We start from the raw sequence: 15,196 nt of genomic DNA on the forward strand, positions 1-15,196 counted from the left end.
ATCGGCCATAGGGTATGATCAAAGTCAAATAAAAAATCGTTTGAAATGATTGGTTCTATCGAAATGAAAACATCCTCAACTTTTGGCTTCTGTACATCGCCTTAATTCTGAATATATTCATATTGGGTGGTATTCGGTCATTTTCAGCAGATTTTCTGGTATCAATTTGACACCGGAAATACTCATATTGGGAGGTATTTAGTTATTTTGATCGTTTTCCAGAAACTAAAAGTGGTTGTCTTTAAATTCAAAATGGTGTCAAGGGTCAATGTTTGGTTTCTATGCATCATCTCGATTACGGAAATATCCATGTTGAGTATTATTTGGTCATTTTCGACTGTTTCCTATAAGTTGCCATTTAGCGATTCAAAATGGTGCCTGATTGTTAGCTCATTGCATCATTCTGGTTCCAGAGATACTCATATTGGATGGTATTTGGTTATTTTAGGCTGTGGTGTCACAAACCGGAAGTCGTCATCTTGGATTTCAAAATGGTATTTAAGATAATTCCTGGTTTCTGAGCGTCATTCGGGTTGAAGAAACACCCATATTGGGTGTTATTCGATCATTTCGGCTGTTTCCCAGGAACCGGAAGTCGCCAACCTAGAATCCAAAATAGGGTCTGTGGTCGATCTCAGCTGCTGTGTACCAGTCTAGATCCGGAGATACTCATGTTAGACGGAAATCGGCCATTTTTGGCTATTTTCCAGAAACAAGGAGTTGCCATCTTACAATTCATAATGGTATCAGAGGTCAATTTTCAACTTCTTGCAACATTCTGGGTCCGGAGATTTTCATATTGGGTGGTATTTGGTCACTTTGGGCTGTTTTTCAGAAACCGAAAGTCGTCATTTTGGACTTTAACATTGCCTGTGAAATCAATTTCTGTCATCTGGGGGGCTGTAATCCAGAGCGTAATCCTAGTTCCGAAAACATTCATATTGAATAGTATTCGGTCATTTCCGGCTGTTTGTCAGACACCGGAAGTCACCATCTTAAAATTCAGGATTGTGTCTGTGATCAATTTTTAGCTTCTGTGCATCTTTCTGGTTCCGGAGATACTCATATTTAATGGGAATCGTCCATTTTAGGCAGTTTTCCAGAAACCGGAAGTTACCATCTTACAATTCAAAATGTTGTCTGAAGTCGATTTGTGGCTCCAGTGCATCATTACGATTCCGGAAATACCCATATTGGGTGGTATTTGGTCGTTAGCCGCTGTTTTTCCGAAAGCGGAAGTCGCCATTTTGGATTTCATAATGGCATTAAGAGACCATTTCTGGATTTGAACGTCATGCTGGTTAAAGAAACACTCATATTGGGTGGTATTTGGTCATTTTCATCTGTTTTTCAGAAACCGGAAGTCGCCATCTTTGAATTCAAAATGGTATCTATGGTCGATTTTAGCTCCTGTGTATCATTCTAGATCCGAATATTATAATATTGGGTGGAAATCGGCCATTTTTGGCAGTTTTCCAGAAACCGGAAGTTGCCATCTTACAATCTAAAATATTGCCTGAGGTCGATTATAGAACATATTTGTTAGCACTAAAAACATTCACCTGCCAAATATGATTCCATTTAGTTGACTAGTTCGCGAGATGTGCAGAAATTTGTGCAGAAACATGTGCTTCCAGAAAAAGGAGGGGCGTCGAATCATTATGGACATATTTGATACATCTAAAAACATTCTCATACCAAATTTGGTTGTATTTTCTCAATAGGTTCTTGACCTGTGCGAAATTTGTGTTTCATTTGTATGGGAACCCTCCCTTCCAGAAAAGGGAGGGGCGGCCAACTATTATGGACATATTTTTTACCCCTTAAAACATCTACATTCCAAATTCAGTTTCATTCGCTTGGTTTGTTCTTGAGTTGTGCAGAAATTTATGTTTCATTTGTATGAGACCCCTCCCTTCCAGAAGAGGGAGGGGTCTCAAACTATCACAGGAACCTTTATCGGCACCAAAAACCCCTACATACAAATTTTGACGTCGATCGGTTCGGTAGTTTTCGAGCCTATATGGATCAGACAGACAGACAGACCGGACTGCATATTTATATGTATGGATTGCAACATCAATATTTTAGAACCTAAAGAGTGAATATACATTTATTGGATTGAAGCGTTCATGTAAATCTATTTTTACAAATAAAAGTTTGAATGAGAAAGGCTGTGTCTGACCGCTAGGTGGATTAATTTAGGTTTTATAATGCATGTAGTTTTATGAAACTTCGCGACACCATCAGTGAAGAGTAATGAGAGTAAAGGTGAACAAACTAAATTTTATTTCTCCTCTCTTTTCTTCCTATACTGCAGCGGCTATCGATGCAGATGATTATTTCACATAGCACTGTTAGTTGCATATAGACTCCACCTCTTGCGCTTTTTCGGTTATTTACAAGTTGAATAAAAGTAACGGATGCAAATTATTACAATCTTTGAATGCTGCATTGAGAGTCGCATTTGCTTCATTGCAACAATGTGTGCTGCTTGGGAAGCCTTCGAATATTTTTCAAATTAGTAAAGACCTGGCAAAACATTTTTCGGCCGTAACCGAGATTACGAAAGTGAGGCCGAACAAACTGCGAGTTGTCGTGAGTAGCTTGAAGCAAGCAAACGAAATTGCTATCTACGAGCTCTTCACGAGAGAGTATCGCGTGTACATCCCTACCAAGGATGTAGAAATCGACGGTGTGGTTACCGAGGGGAATCTCACTGTCGATAACATTTTGCGTTATGGGGTTGGCTGTTTCAAGAGCCCCTTGATGCAAAGTGTAAATATACTGGATTGCAAGCAATTGCATTCAGTATCCATCGAAGAAGGGAAGATAAAATTCCTCCCTTCGGATTCCTTCCGAGTAACATTCGCCGGATCCGCACTGCTGAACTACGTCTGTTTGGACAGGGTTTGTCTACCTGTACGCCTGTTCGTACCGCGGGTCATGCATTGCCAAAACTGTAAGCAGTAAGGTCACACAGCCACCTACTGCTGCAACAAGGCACGCTGTAGAAAGTGCGGAGGCAATCATGCTGAGACCGCTTGCAGTGGGGATACTGGAAAGTGTCTTTATTGCGAGGGAACTCGGCATGTCCCACGTACAAAAAGCGAGAGGAAAAAATTGAGCGTTTCCTTAAGGAACGATCAAAGCGCTCTTTTGCAGAAATGCTTAAGAGGGCTGAGCCACCCTCGACAGGAAACATCTTTTCCTTGTTGTCAACCGATGAGAGTACATCTGACGATCCCGTCGAAGGGTGTTCCTATGTCTTGCCAGAGGGATCTAGGAAGAGGAGAATGCTCAACTCTCCTAATCTCTCTCGCAAAGGTCGTAAGATAACCCCTAGAGGAATGACCAATAATACAACGCAAACAGGAAGCGGTGAAGAAAAACCGAAGCAAGTACCCCCCGGTTTTAATTTCAAATCAAACCAGGAGTACCCACCGCTTCCTGTGGCACCAAACACCCCTCGTGCACCCATTTCTCGATCAGAGGATAAAGAAGAAACAGGATTCATAAAGTTCTCTGATATTGTGGACTGGATATTTAAAACATTCAACATACCAGATCCCCTTCAAAACATTCTTCTTGCCCTTCTTCCTACAGTGAAAACCTTTTTGAAGTAACTCACAGCAACTTGGCCCCTCATTTCAGTTATCATATCTTTCGATGACTAATACTTCGAAAGAGGTTAGGAATTTTGTCACTGTGTTACAGTCGAATTGCAGGAGTATCATCCCCAAACTCGATTTATTTTCACATTTGATAAACACATACAATTGTGATGCGTTCGCGCTCTGTGAGACATTTCTCAATTCAAATGACCAACTTAATTTCCACGATTTCAACATAATTCATCGAGATCGAGACTCACACGGTGGAGGGGTACTTTTACGGATCATAAAGTGCTTTTCTTTTTTTCAGAATCGACCTCCCCTCGATCTCTAATATTGAAGTTGTTGCCATTCAAACGAATATGAATGAAAAAGACCTTTGCCTTGTTTCGTTATATTTTCCCCCATCCGCGCGGATTGAACAGAGGCAATTTTCTGATGAAATTGCTGATGATGCAGAATTGCTTCCCGCGCCTTTTTTGATATTCGGAGATTTTAACTCTCACTGTTCGCTATGGGGGTCGTTGTGCGACGACAACAGATCTTTCTTAATCTGTAACTTGATCGACGACTTCAATATTACACTTTTGAATACTGGGGAAGCGACACGTGTACCTAATCCTCCAGCCCGTGAAAGCGTGCTTGACCTATCCCTCTGCTCGACATCACTAGCGTTAGATTGCCAGTGAAAAGCAATCAACGATCCCCACGGTAGTGATCACCTTCCAATCGTTATATCAATTGCTAATGGTTCAACTCCCCCGAACCCAATCAATATTTCCTACGACCTTACATGTAATATTGATTAGAAGCGTTATGAGACTATCATAGCGGAATCCATCGAGTCTCACGAGGAACTTCCTCCGGAGGAAGAATACGCGTTCCTTTCTGGCTTGATCATCGACGCCGCGACTCAAGCTCATACGAAACCGATACCCGGGGTAACAATTAGACGGCGTCCTCCTACCAAGTGGTGGGACAAAGAGTGCTCTGAACTGTACGCGCAAAGGTCCTCGGCATATAAGGACTACCGAACGTACGGCTCTGTTAATCTGCTACGAAGGTACGAGATACTGAACAGGCAGATGGAGAGCCTAATGAAGGCGAAAAAACGCGAATACTGGCGGCGGTTTGTAAACGCGTTGTTGAGGGAAACAGCGATGAGCACTCTTTGGGATACCGCCAGGCGCATGCGGAATCGTCACGTTTCGAATGAGAGTGAGGAGTATTCAGACCGCTGGATATTCGATTTTGCCAAAAAGGTCTGCCCGGATTCTGTACCGGAACAGAAAACCTTTCGCGACGCGTTTTTAGAAACTACGGAAGAACCTCCATTTTCGATGTTGGAATTTTCAATGGCTCTCCTCTCGTACAACAATAAAGCTCCAGGATTGGATAGAATCAAGTTCAATCTGCTGAAAAATCTACCCGACTCTGCGAAAAGACGCTTGTTGAATTTGTTCAATAAGTTACTTGAGTTAAACATTGTTTCGCACGACTGGAGGAAGGTAAAAGTTATTGCTATTAGAAAATCCGGGAAACCTGCCTCTGATCACAATTCTTATAGGCTGATTGCTATGCTCTCTTGCCTCCGGAAATTAATGGAGAAAATGATCCTCTTACGGCTAGACTAATGTGTTGAAACAAACAATTTACTGTCAGACACTGAATTTGGCTTTCGCCGGGGCAAAGAAACGAACGATTGCCTAGCATTGCTTTCTACTGAAATTCAACTCGCCTTTGCTCGGAAAAAGCAGTGGCCTTTGCATTCTTGGATATCAAGGGGGCTTTTGACTCTGTCTCTGTTGAAGTTTTAACCGAAAAACTTCATTCGCAGGGACTTTCACCGAATTTGAATAATTTTTTGCTCAATTTGTTGTCAGAAAAACATATGTATTTCTCGCATGGTGATTCGACAACTCCCCGAATTAGTTACATGGGTCTTCCCCAGGGCTCATGTTTAAGTCCTCTCTCATAAAATTATGTCAATCACATCAATAAATGTCTTGCAAATTCATGCACGCTAAAGCAACTTGCAGACTATAGCGTTGTATCCATTACTGGCAGCGAGGCTAACGATCTGCAAGGACCATTGCAAGATACCTTGGACAATTTGTCTGAATGGGCTCTTAAGCTGGGTATCGAATTCTCCCCGCAGAAAACTGAGTTGGTCGTTTTTTCTAGGAAGCATAACCCAGCTCAGCTGCAGCTCCTACTAACGGGTGAAACGATCACTCAGCTTTTAGTCGCTAAATATCTCGGGGTCTGGTTCGACTCTAAATGTACCTGGGCTTGTCATATTAGGTATCTGACACGAAAATGCCAACAGAGGATTAATTTTCTTCGTACGATTACCGGAACCTGGTGGGGTGCTCACCCAGGAGACCTTCTAAGGTTATACCAAACAACAATACTGTCAGTTCTTGAATACGGTTGTTTCTGCTTTCGCTCCGCTGCGAACACGCATATTTTGAAACTAGAAAGAATACAATATCGTTGTTTGCGTATTGCCTTGGGTTGCATGCAGTCGACCCATACGATGAGTCTTGAAGTGCTAGCGGGTATTATTCCGTTGAAACGTCGTTTTTGGAATCTCTCTTATCGGTTGCTAATTCGATGTACGGTCATGAACACATTAGTAATTGAAAATTTCGAGAGGTTGGTTGACCTTCAATCCCAAACCAGATTTATGACCTCGTATTTTGACTACATGGCTCAAGATATCAACCCTTCTTCATACGTTCCCTTCAATGTCGCACCTTTAGATACTTCTAACAATGCTATATTCTTAGATACCACCATGAAAAAAGGCATTATTGGTATCCCGGATCAATTGCGTCCACAAGAAATCCCTAAGATTTTTTCAAATAAATTTAAACATGTGAGTTGTGATAAAATGTTTTATACTGACGGATCTAATCTAGATGAGTCCACTGGCTTCGGTGTTTTCCACGATAATTTTACCGCCTCCTACAAACTCGATGCTTCTGCTTCCGTGTACGTCGCAGAACTTGCTGCTATTCAGTACTCTCTTGGGGTCATCGAAACCCTGCCCATAGACCACTACTTCATCTTCACAGATAGTCTCAGTGCCATTGAGGCTCTGAGATCGAAGAAATCGGTAAAGCACTCCCCGTATTTCCTGGGGAAAATACGGCGGTTTTTTAGTGCTTTAACAGATAAAAATTATCAGGTTACCTTAGCGTGGCTACCTTCCCATTGTTCCATTCCGGGCAATGAGAAGGCTGACTCTTTAGCTAAGGTGGGTGCGATTGATGGCGTTATTTATGATAGACCCATTGCTCAAGATGAATTTGATAGTATTTTGCGTCAGAGAACACTCCATAGTTGGCAATTATCATGGAATTCAGATTAACTGGTGCAGAGGCTACATTCCATTTTAGACGTTGACTAACGTCTATATCGAAGTTAGGCACCTGAATTTGAAAATCTAGTAATTCAACCAGGGAAAACCAGAGAAAAGTGGCCAGGTTTTGAACGCTTATTTTTCAGTCATACATAATCAGGTTTTCGAGGTTTTAGCATCAATCGATCAGAAATTTTTTCACGGTTAAATTTATGTAACAAAAACAAACTATTGTTTGAGATACACCAATGGAAAAAGCACAACATCGCGCACCGAAGGAAGAACAGCTTTCACGAGCATTTCCACGATCCCCACCAATACACGTTAGAATAAAAAGAGAGATACAGACCCAGGAATCGAGCATCGGATTCGCAAACAGATAAGCCAATTATTATTTATTATCTATATTTCTTTGAAATGTATAATTATAATTATTATCGTAAGTATTATTGATCGTTACCATAAACTCGTAACGATCAATCATATTTTGAACATTACTATTTTATCATTCTATTATCTTATCTTTAACATCTTTGAATGAAACAAAATGGGAATCGGGTTAGTAAGTTAATGTACCGGACATTGCGCCTACCCAAGGGAGGACCCGGATACGACCACCCATCTGAGTCTAGAGTATCGCACATGCCGACACGTCCAACGGGAAGGATTACAATAGGTGTATAGACAAGGGGGTTAGTCCCTAGATATGCTGACTTAGCGGAAAGCACAGGCTATACACTTTACAATGACAATGACAATGAAAATGACTTACATTTTAAGTTTAGTAAAGCGGGCAATGAATGCAGTTTTTCGAGAATGCGAAAATGAACGGGAATAGAATGTGTGACTTTTTTTAGGCTTAGAAAAAATTCTGAGTGTCTCATCGCTTGCGTGGCTTCTTTCTAACTAACTGACAAAGCCTTGGTATAAAAGGTACCGTTCGAACATTTCACCCCATCAGTTTCATTACTAAACCGTACCGGTTACATACGGACGCTAGGTGATAGCAGCTGAAAGGAGGTAAGACAAAATAGTACCGGTCATCTCGTGCCGGTTTCACCCGTAATGCTGGTGGCTGTTAGTAGTACATGGCTACTGCAAAATACTAAAATATCTGGAATTCTGGACGGACTAACCAGTAAACGAGAATAATCGACAACTGGTACCTTTTGGTGCCTCGAAGCTTTGTAATAGAAGCGGTTAATTGAATTTTCCGTTTTACAAAATGCTGCTGCTAGCGGAAAAAACCTAGCAAAAATGCTTGTTTGTGTTGGTATTAATTTAACGACAGCACTAGGTGTTAGCAGCTGAAAAGAAGAAAGACAAAGTAGTACCGGTCATCTCGTGCCGGTTTCACCCGTAAGGCTGGTGGCTGTTAGTAGTACATGGCTACTGCAAAATACTAAAATGGCTGAAATTCTGGACGGACTAACCAGTAAACGAGAATAATCGACAACTGGTACCTTTTGGTGTCTCGAAGCTTTGTAAGGGTCCATCCACATACCACGTGGACAGCTTTGGGGGAGGGGTGGGGGGTTCACTAATGTCCATGGTCCATACAATTTTTTAGAATTTATATGGACAGTTGTCCACGGAGGGGGAGGGGGGGTCAAAATCGTTAAAAATCTGTCCACGTGGTATGTGGATGGCCCCTAATAGAAGCGGTTAATTGAATTTTCTGTTCTACAAAATGCTGCTGCTAGCGGAAAAAAACCTTGCAAAAATGCATGTTTGTGTTGGTGTTAATATTACGACAGCGGCCGGCGCAGCTTTCAAGAAAAAATTTTTCCTTGCCATTTCATCATCTACTTAGCAGGGCTAGTAGTGAACTTGGAGTAAAATAATAGGTACTTTAGTGATTTTTTTCATTAAAATAGTGACCAAATAGAGACTAAATAGTGACCAAATAATGACCAAACAGTGACCAAAAATATACAAAAGAGGGTTTTGAAATTTATTGTTGAACCATAAATGAATTAAATTTTATCGGAAATTTATGTCTTTAGAACATAGGATGTGCAACGATTTGTTCTCGTAGAAAAAAAGTCGAACTAAAATCTGTATCATAATTTCACATTGAAATGGTTGTAATAACACCTTGTTCAATATATTCGAATACAAGTTTTCGAGTTATATGTGTTGATGAAAGTACGTGAACGAATGTATGCACTCTCGAATACGCATTGGTGTGTTGGTGGTATGTCAGTTGTATTTAGTTCTTGATGTTCTTGATATTCAAACACCTTAAATCGTGTGAAGCTAGGCGAGATTTCGTTTATTAAACCATCGAAAAATACAAGGAGACATTCTCTTTGGGGGATCGTTGAAAATTCTGTCGGCCACGGTCTGCAAGGATGCCGCTAGTCGTAAAATTGTGATGTATTCAGGCAGCTTTAATTTTTTTTTCTACAGATGGCGCTGACATCTATCCTCTGAATAAATGGTGCTGGCAATTTTTTTTCTTCGGGAAAGTTGTTTGTATCATCAATTGACATAAAGTTGTCGAACATATTACAATTGTAGGACTGCCCGTTAACGAAGTAAAACTATTTTCATTATTCAGAAACCCAAAATTTCAGTAATGAATTATAGCTGGGACTTAAGTACATATGTTTCAATTTCTGATATACTAGAACTTTCGAGTCATCATGAAATGAATTATTGGAAGTTTGTAGTTGCCTTTGTAAAGTTTTTTGCCAACCTATGATGTGTCATCATTTTTTAAAAAGAATATAAAATATTCTTCTATTCTATTCCAATATATTTTAATGTTATTGTTTGTGACAAAATATTTCAAATAGTAACAGTGTTTAATTAAAGATTAATTGGTAAGTTTCCTTTCTAAGAGCTCCTCTTGGTATATTTTATTCCATTTGGCATGGATACTAAACACTTACTTTTGTTTAAAACACTGTTCACCCAATAACAAACTGTTTCCTAGTACTAATAATTATTTCTGAGGGGTCTTCATACTACTGGACGTCAGTTTTGAAATACCCCCGCACACAATTATGGCCGTGTTGCATACACCGGCCTTCAGCAAAGCCTGTTGTATGAAAAACACCGATACGGACACTACTGATTAACGATTTTTTACATGAATTGGCATGAAAACAATGCGAAAACTCGAATTACTCGGTAAGTCGCAACTAGTAGCAGCTGATTTTTGGTTTAGTACTAGCCACTATCTTGTATTTCAGTACAATAATAGTGTCATAGCAGAACAACGTAGAACTTTATGTTTTTCATATTGCCGAAAAGGAGGAAAAATTACAAAAAAACTTGTTTTACATTCTATGCCTCCTACGAACCTATTTGCAACAAAACTGTCTTAATATCACATTACCTGTTAGTTTATACTCTATTTTATGAGGATCATATGAGTTAGCTAATTAATTTCTAAGTATTTGCATACCCTACTGGAAAATATCCGAGAACATTTTTTCTTCCATTTTACAAGCCTGGTAAATCCTCACTTTCAAAATATTATAGCACATTTTCTAAATTATTTTTCAAAGTAAGTTATCATGATTTCCAGTCGATAACATGTCTACTGCAAGTAGAAAATAAAATGAGGCATGAAAACTGAATTTCGTTTTTTTTTTTGAGTTTTGTCGCGACTTTTCTGGGTTCTGCCCCACAGTGCGACGTCAGTAAGATTCCCATCAGAAGAACTTTGTCGTAACGAGTTTATACACTCAGCTGGATCAAGCAAACAAATTAAGGTCAATATTCTAGGCGTAGGTAAAATCTACAACGTGTTTCAGAGGTTATTTCTGATGGAAATCTGACTGACGCCGGTACACTGGCTGTGTTGGCAGAAAAAATGATTTGCAACATAAATTTCAACATACTCAACTTTGAACAGCTCTAGCATTTTTTTTGGCACATCCTAGCTCTTAAGTGTCTTCGACCAACGTTAAAAACGTTACCCCGTGTTTTCGAAAACTCTTCAGAGCTAATTACTATACAGTCATGGAGAAAAAAAATAAATACACTAGCAGTGATGGATGATTTTTCGTATTTGCGCAGTGATTTTAATTGTCGTATGATGTTATGTTACGTCATTAAGATCTGCAGACACTCTTTTTGAAAGAAGAACGGAGAAATAACTGGAGAAATTTCTTTGTCGATGATTCCAAAAATTTTTTGCGTGAGTTAGTGTTTTTAAAGTGGCGACAAAAATAAATACACTATTGAAATATATATGCAAAACAATCCAAATTAGCTTTATTTCTCTACATATTGTTAGCAAAGTGATTTTTTACGTAACAAAACTCACTCATTAAGATCTGCAGACACTCTTTTTGAAAGAAGAACGGAGAAATAACTGGAGAAATTTCTTTGTCGATGATTCCAAAAATTTTTTGCGTGAGTTAGTGTTTTTAAAGTGGCGACAAAAATAAATACACTATTGAAATATATATGCAAAACAATCCAAATTAGCTTTATTTCTCTACATATTGTTAGCAAAGTGATTTTTTACGTAACAAAACTCACTTTCAAAATTTTCTGGCCAGTTTTTTGTTTTGTAAAGCCATATTCAATCTTCGTGGAACGTTTACCCCCAGGTTTTCACGAGTAGAAGCTGAACTAGCATTTCACACTGCCTATCCGACGTTCCATAAGTCTGTTTTATTCTTTCGATGATGCTTTGCAACCTAGACTTTCCCAATCTTCCAGAGAAGTTCTAAAGGATTTAAATTAGGAGTCTGCGCTGGTCAAACTAATAATTTCATATTTTCGTTTGAAAATCATCTTCGTGTTTTCAATACCGTATGTTTAGGATCGTTATACTGCATAGAGATCCAGCAAAGTGGCATGTTTTCTTCGGCATATGGAAGCGAAATCGACCACCTAGGTACACAGGAAACTTTGTTCTACTTCAAAAGCGACACATTTTGGCAAGAACTGAATTTTCTAAAAAGTTTTTGGATTAGGGTGAAACTAAATGGCACATCGTGTTTTGGTCGGATGAGTCGAAATTTAACCTTTTTGTTTCAAACGGTCAACAGCTGGTGAGAAGACCGGTGAATACTGCTTTCTACGCACAATTAACCACGAAAGTAGTAAAATTTGGAAGTGACCACAAAACGGTGTAATACTGTTTTTTGATGCTGGTTAGAAATTCTATGGAAGATTGGGAAAGTCTAGGTTGCAAAGCATCATCCAAAGAATAAAACAGACTTATGGAACGTCGGACAGGCAGCGTCAAATGCTAGTTCAGCTTCTACTCGTGAAAACCTGGTGGTAAACATACCCGGAAGATTGAATATGGTTTTACAAAACAAAGGACAAGTCATAAAATTTTGAAAGTGAGTTTTGTAACGTTAAAGGTCACTTTGCTAACGATATGTAGAGAAACAAAGCTAATTTGGATTATTTTGTATATATTTCAATAGTGTATTTATTTTTGTCGCCACTTTAAAAACACTAACTCACGCAAAAATTTTTCGGAATCACCGACAAAGAAATTTCTCCAGTCATTTCTCCGTGTCTCTTTTAAAAAGAGTGTCTGTGGATCATAATGACGTAACATAACATCATACAACAATTAAAATCAGTGCGCAAATACGAAAAATTATCCAACACTGCAAGTGTATTTATTATTTTCTTCATGACTGTATGTTCCAGCAAGACGGTGCATCAGCGCATACTGCGAACTTGACTCAAGGTTGGTATAGGGACGATTCGAGGGACTTTTTGAATAGAAATAAATTGCCGTTAAGTTCACCTGATCTCAACTCACTAAACTTTTTTTTACAGAATCTCCAACTTGTAAAGCGGTTATCCAGGCCTGTGACAGCTTCGAAAAGCGTTTGGAGCTAACTAAGGGAGATGTTTTTCAAAATATATTAAAAATGGCATTGTTCATTCCGAAAATCTGCAAAAGCAATACTAAGACTGTTTGTCCCATCAATGATTTTCCACGCATATTTAACCCACTTGACATTTTCTAATCAAATTCGTCCCACTAAACACTCGTTTTCTTGATCTGGAGCATGGGACAATTATGCGTAGAACGGGTTATCATTATGGAATTTCGAAATAGTATCTGGTAAACACCGATAGGTTAGGATGGTTGAAAGCAAAATCCTACGAATTGAGACTTAAACACGACTATGCACAATATAAGCTCGAAATTTTTGAAGCCACTTCAACCAGGAGAAACAGTTGATTTAAGACAAGCAAATCAAACTACAAACGTAATTTTACGCATAACACTGATTAGAGACGCGAGTAGCTTGTAGAATAAACCTTTACATTCCTTTGCAGCTCTTAGACAATTCGTTTGTAACTATTCTGCACTATTCCCTTTGATGAGAATTTGAAAACAGTGCCTGGCATGAAACTTCTATGATGGAAAAGTTAACAAAAATGCCTTACAAACCGAACTGTCCAAATATTCTGTAAATGAGAAGCAAGCTTTCTAAAGTATTTTGCAATACAACAATAGTTAACTTATACATTTAAAGCTAAAAAAGTGACTTTAGTGACCATTTTGTCGTAAAATAGTGACTTTAGTGACTTTTTAGCGTAAATAGTGACTTTTTAGTGACTAGGCTCAAAATTTCATTTCTCATTTTCATTTTGCGGTAGATGGTGGGGCAGTTGGAGCCAAGTCTGTCCAACCCCGATATTTAAGGAAGGATAATGGCTGACTGCCACTTGCGGGACTGTATGAATGCCATTGGAAGGGATTGGGGAAAGATTGGGAAGGTATTTAAGCGTTTGAAGGAATAAAAAATAATAAACTAATAAATAAATAAATAAAAATATTAAAAAGAAAAAAGAAAACATGAATAAATAAATTTAAAAAAATAAATAAAAAAATAAGTAAATAAATAAATGAATAAATAATAATAAAAAAAAACTATAATAATAATAATAATAATAATAATAATAATAATAAATATAAAAATAAATATAAAAATAAATAAAATAATAATAAAACAAAACAAGAAATATATTTTTTTGTTCATTTTTTCTTTTGTTCTTTTGTGGCTGGGCGGGTCAAGCGCTCGAAGCTCTACACCAGGCCCGAGTCATCAAGTCAGAGAGTCTACAAAAATCATTTCCGCCTGACGAAACAAGCCTACGCCTGCTTTGAAAGACACAGCGAATTGATTCCGGAGGCTCCCCGACCAAAAGGTCGACGGGCAATTGGTGCTGAGCGCAAACGCAACATATGAAAAACAATATGTGTCATCATGAGATTACTGAAGAGAAACAGTTTAGTTGGAAATAATAATAATCATAATAATAAAAGCAGACTTGGTTGTGGTGATATTTCCTTCTTTTTATCTGTCTTGGTTCTGGTGTTTGTTTGGATCGGTTATGGTTGGTTGTGTTGTCTCTTTATTTTAATTGCCTGTCCTGATTTGGCGATTATCGAAGAAATTCATCCGTTTCCGTTTCCGTTTCTAAGCGTGAATCTGTGAATGATAAATTGTTGCCTCTCACCGATATCGTACTCATTTTATCGTGTGAAAGGTCAGAAAAAAATGTCAAGAGAAAAGAAAAGAAATAAAAATTTGTTTTAGTGTAACAATATATATTACCAAAAAAAAAACGTTCATACGTACACGCATAAACACATAAAAAGAAACACATAAACATACACAACTACATCAGAGTAGGGCTCCTATTTGTGAAAAAAAAAATTAAACTTGATGGCAGAAAGCCAGAACCAAGGTCTCCCCGCTTCATGCGGGGCCCAAAAACAATTCCAAACCCATCGGAAGTCGATCGGTTCCGCCCCCGCACCACACACCCGCATAAACACCTGTACGAAAGAAAGAAAAGAACTGACACATAAATACTAAACCAAAACGTGATGCGCAAAGCGTGAGATCGGAAACTCTTGTAAAACCGTTGAATTGAGGCTGCAAAGAAAACAATCTCGAGCTTGATATTTCGTACAAAATATCTGTTGTACTCAGAATGCATTTTTTGAATGACACACAATTGTAGTTCAACGAAATGTCTTTAAGTTGTGGTCAATATTGCGAGTGAGGCATTGAAACTCAAACGTTGCGAGTACAAACCTAAAAATTTATTTACTCTCACAAAGTCCATGACACCCTCCAGTGCGCACCCGAAGTCATGCGAAGCTAAATCTGATTAGCAGAACTGTTCAAATAAAATAAAACATTAGCAGATGGTTGTCGGGTTTACTGCTTTTCTCTTTGCGCACCTCGCCTTAAAACACAGA

General features: G+C 38.6%; 1 protein-coding gene across 5 annotated transcripts in view; it reads right to left on the minus strand.

Moving 5' to 3' along the window:
- Positions 1-15,196, minus strand: part of LOC129718952 (uncharacterized) — a 47,923-nt gene that overhangs the window by 19,502 nt on the left and 13,225 nt on the right. The gene's annotated exons all lie outside the window — the stretch shown is intronic.

This window comes from Wyeomyia smithii, chromosome 1 (assembly GCF_029784165.1).
Source record: "Wyeomyia smithii strain HCP4-BCI-WySm-NY-G18 chromosome 1, ASM2978416v1, whole genome shotgun sequence".
In the NCBI taxonomy this organism is placed as follows: Eukaryota; Metazoa; Arthropoda; class Insecta; order Diptera; family Culicidae; genus Wyeomyia; species Wyeomyia smithii.